A 4,792-nucleotide genomic window follows, 5' to 3' on the forward strand; every position below is an offset into this window, starting at 1 on the left:
TTGCCTGTAATATACGTTTTTTCATCTAAAAATGTTTACCATAATGATGGCTGAATATAAATCGTCCTGAACGTGAAAACTCAGTGTTCTCCATGTGGATGGGGTAAGGTGGCCGGTTCAGGACTAAGAGTGTGACTGGGTCTGACTTCACGTGACAGTGGCTGCAGATGTGTGCGTGGCCTGTGAGGGCGGGGCGTCTGTACACGACAGACAGCACACTCGGCAGTGACTCATCCCCAAGTAACTGATCCGGGGACTCCAGCTCCTAGTAGGATAACTCAGGTGAGAGTTCTTTGGTGCCTAGAAGACACTTGATTCTGAAATGGCTCTCTTGCAACTAAAGAAGAGTAGAGCCTACGAGGACATTGCAGCAATGCATGCATAAAGAGAAACCTTACTGTGAGTTCCTTCACCAGCTGTTGTACTCCTGGGTCCTCATGTGCAGTGGGTCTTCTCGCTCCGATTAGCATGGCGTTACGGAGAGAGCACCAGATTGAGTCATGAAGGGGGTTCAAGTTCTAGTTTAACTGTGTGACTTTGAGCAAAGCTCTGGCTCTCAGCTTCCTCACTGGTAAAATAGGCATAATAATTACTCTTCTACCGTTCAGGGCTGCTTATTAGAAGTCATTGAGGGAAATGATAAATATTCTAAAACAATGCTTCTTAAACTTTAATGTGCATGCAAATCTCCTAAGGATCTTGTTAAAATGGAGACTGTTAAAGAAAAACAAAGCCAGACACCAGTTAAAAGCAGTGAAGGCAGATTTTATTCAGTAGTGACTGCAGTAGGGGAGAAGCCTCAGTATAAAACTTTGCTCAACTGGGATCTGTGCAGAGGTGATTGGAATTTTAAAGGGAGAATGAAGGAGTAGGAAGAGGGAACATGCGGGGGCTTGAGCAGTCAGGGAAGCGGAAAATGACAAAAAGCGTGTTGGGGGGATTGGTCCGTGGGATTAGGCTATCTGGGTCTGCTAACCGGTTAATTTATCACGTGAGGCTGAGGCTTCCCTCCCACAGAGACTGGGAGACGGAGCCCTGTCAGTCCTGATGATTGCATTTCAGAAGGGTGGTCCCCAGGTCCCTGCGAGAGACACTCCTGGGTTTCAGACATACATCTCAAAGGGACAGAAAGGATTTACAGTTGTAAGTTTTTTCAAATGAATGCTCTAAGAAAAGGGAGGTCAGAGACCTATGGTCAGGTGTTTGGCTTGGACGAACAGTAAGTTCTTTTGGCAACCTTGAGTTTTCCCAGGCAGGGACTCAAGAAAGGGCTGGGTTGTCCCAGGGAAACAGCCTTCAACGGCTGGAAACTATGCTAGCGTTTGTTCAAGTCTTTTAGTGTAGGGGTGGACAAAATCATGTGTGCTGAAAGCTTTACAGTTCTCAGGTCGGCTGGGACTGGAATCTGCCTTTCTTACAAGCTCTAGAGGATGTTGACCTTCTACTGGTCATGGCTCACGCTTTGAAAAGCAAGAATCTCAAGAGCCTTACAAATCAAGACATTAATATCTGTGGGCTTTGGGCTTGAAGTTTTAGCAAGCTTCTGACAAGCACAAACAGGTTTCCTTTATTTGATAAACAAATTGAGAATCCATAATGATGCAAACTGCTGGGAGAATGCAACAAAGAGTCCTTGCTGGAAAGCTGATAGTTCTCAATTTGGATACACAGTGGAACGAACCATCTGGGGAAGTTTAAAAAAATTCTGATGCTCAGGCCACACACGCAGGCCCGTTAAATCAGAATCTCTGGGATGAGACCCAGGCAACAATATTTCTTAAAGCTCCTCGGTGATTCCAACATGCAGCCAGGGTTGAGAACCATCCTAAAAGAACTCAGTGTCACGTTTGGAAGACCAGCACTCACACCTTAAGTTACCTACAACCAGGCTGCTCCCAATTACCTCTGATGAGTTTTGGAAAATAGGCTTTAGGTGGCAAGGGTCAGGTGTGGACATGGTTGTGGGGGGATCCTGGCTGGAACTGAAGCTTGAAGGTGGAGCAGATTTGGGTAGGTGGTCAGGTAAAGAGGTCCTTTCAGGGAGGATCAAGCCCTGAATGAAGATATGGCCACAGGGAAAGGAAATAGTAGGTATGGGGGAACAAGGAGGAGGCTGGTCTGTTTTGTTTACCTGATTGGATGTCCTCTTCCCCAATACACTGAGTTCTCAAAAGTAGTGCCCTTTTCACATATATAACAATTTTAAAATTTAAAAAAAAAAATTTTTTTTTAAACGGGGTGAGAAAACGCCCGTGGCTACTTGGTCTCTCTTTTCCCAAAGGCAGGCGTACCATTGGGGTGGGAGTTGGGTAAAGAAGGTGAGCTGTGGGGAAGAGCCAGTAGGGGTTGTTCGCTCTCAGATTGTGAAAGAATTCATGAGACACGTAGAAATACAGAAGGAAGATTTATTAAAGTCAGAGGAGGGTCAGCTGGGCAGAGTATCCTGGAGACTTTTGCCTCGAGTCTTTGATTCATCTGAGGTTTTATATTTTCTAACCAGGATATAATTTGTTTTGGCCTGTAGTGGAATCTTCTGTTGTGTTTGTCCATTGGGGTGGGGGAGGTGCTGGCGTGGGGAAAGGTGTGGTTGCAACCTTTGCATGTTATGTAAATTTAAGTTGGAGTTACCACCCCCCACCCCTGCCAGTCCAAAGGCTGCTCCCTCTAAGGTCTATTTACCCACACCTGTCTTATCAGAGGGTAGATGAAATCAGAGGGTCCAGACTGAGCACTGCTCAGCCTTGACTACCTACCATCCATTCTCATGGCACAAGTAGGCAGGTGTGTATTTGTGAGTTTATGTTTGGGAGGGAAAGGGAAGGAAAAGTGGTCTTGTTCTGGTTTAACACCTCAAATCCTTTTTAGGTTTAAAGGAAAGGGTTTGTTTGGGCGTTTGTTTAACAATTATCATAAAGGATGATAGTGGCGGGGAATCCCTGGGTTTTGGGGGCGATCTTTTCAAGGACATGCTCCTTCCCAAGTATACCTGGTCACCTTTCTGAGTTATGTAATGATAGTACGGGCTAATCCAACAAACTAGATAAGAGTAGGAGTCACTTTCTCCTGTAATTCAATACAAGCATAGGAAGTGATATAGACTGGTTGGCCGGGGAGGGCTTCTTTTATAAAATGACATTTGGTGCAGAGACCTGAAAGAAGTAAGGACGAAGCAGAGGGAATAGCACATACAAAGGCCTAGAGGTGGGGATGGGATTGTTATATTCAAGGAACAATATGAAATATGGCTAGAGCAACATGAGTGAGGGACAGGGGTAGGAAATGAGATCAGAAGGTCACGGTGAGATGGTAGAGAAGCACACTGTGTAGTTCTGGCAAGCCACGGTAAGAACTTCTGAATTTTACAGAGAGATGGGAATCCATTGGAGAGTTTGAAGAAGAGGAGTGACATGATCAGATTTATATTCTGACTGCTTTGAGACAGGAGGTAGAGGATCAAAGGTTCCAACAGGGGGACCAATTAGGATGCTATTGCAATAATCCAGACGAGATAATGGTGGGTGGAACCAGGTGGTAGCAGTGGACGTGGTGAGAAATTGTCAGATGCTGGACATATTTGAAGGCAGAGCTAAGAGGATTTCCTGAATGATTGGATGTAGGATGTGAGAGAAAGAGGAGTCAAGGATGACTCCAAGGTTTTTCACCTGAACAACTAACTGCACATGAATTTTACAGTAAAAGGGAGCAGAAAATGATGGGGTAGAGGGAACGTTTTAATGTGCTACAGCAGTTAAAATGAATAAACCAGAGGTGTAAGTTTCAACTCAGGCTGCATCAAACAATGCTAGAGAAAAGAACAAGCTTCTGATTGGTATACTCAGTAGGACACAATTTACATAAAATGTTAAGGCACGTGCAACAATATTGTTTAGAGCTCCGTACATCTATGGTAACATGTGAAGACACATATGGAATGATAAATGTACAGCCCCGTTGAGCACCATCTGTTTGCTTCACACTTTGAAAAACCCTACTGCCCAGGCCAAATCCTAGTCTAGTTCAATCAGAATCTCTGGAGATGGATCCAGCTTTCAGTATTTTTAAAGCTCCCTAAGGGATTCTAGTATGGGGGCAGGGAACCATTGCCTTAAATTGAGAAACAACTGTAAAATCTTTAAGAAGCACAAGGAATTTTCCCTTTTTATATTTAAGCCTTGGACAGAGTATGTGTTTTGGAGTTAGGCAAGAGACCCATGCCCTAACTTTTATGTTGTTCAGCCAGGAAACATGAAGAAACTCTCCCAAGAGAGAATTAAGCCCAGACTGTGGCCTTTTAATATCCAAAGAGCTCCTTGGAGAAATGGCTGATTGCAGGCTTGGGGCAGCAGATGTACCAGATGAGCCTGGAACATCTTGTCATAGTAGATTTCAAACATACTCTCAAAGACTACTACTTAAGGCTGATAGAAAGGACTCTGGATCTACTTTAAAGAGGTTCTCTCTTGCTAAAATGGGACAATTTGAGCATCTATAATTGCATTGGATTAAAACTTATCAGATATGTTTAAATCCATGAGTTCAAAATGATCCTTTAAAAAAAAAGGAAAATCTTTGGGTGATGTGAAAAATCAAAATTTAAGACCTGGAACATAAAGATAAGGAAGCATTTGTCCTGCCTTTGTTATTTCAAAGTAACTGAGGAGTTGATGAAAAGTTTCTCATTATAGAAGTACTCAAAGCTGGTCCAGCCATGGTTAGAATGGGAGTGGTCAGGGGGTGGCCAGTGGGAGGGGCCAAGTCTCTGGAAATGCCTCTTTCAGTCTGTCCACAGGGC

Source organism: Rhinolophus sinicus, linkage group LG07 (assembly GCF_036562045.2).
Source record: "Rhinolophus sinicus isolate RSC01 linkage group LG07, ASM3656204v1, whole genome shotgun sequence".
Classification (NCBI taxonomy): Eukaryota; Metazoa; Chordata; class Mammalia; order Chiroptera; family Rhinolophidae; genus Rhinolophus; species Rhinolophus sinicus.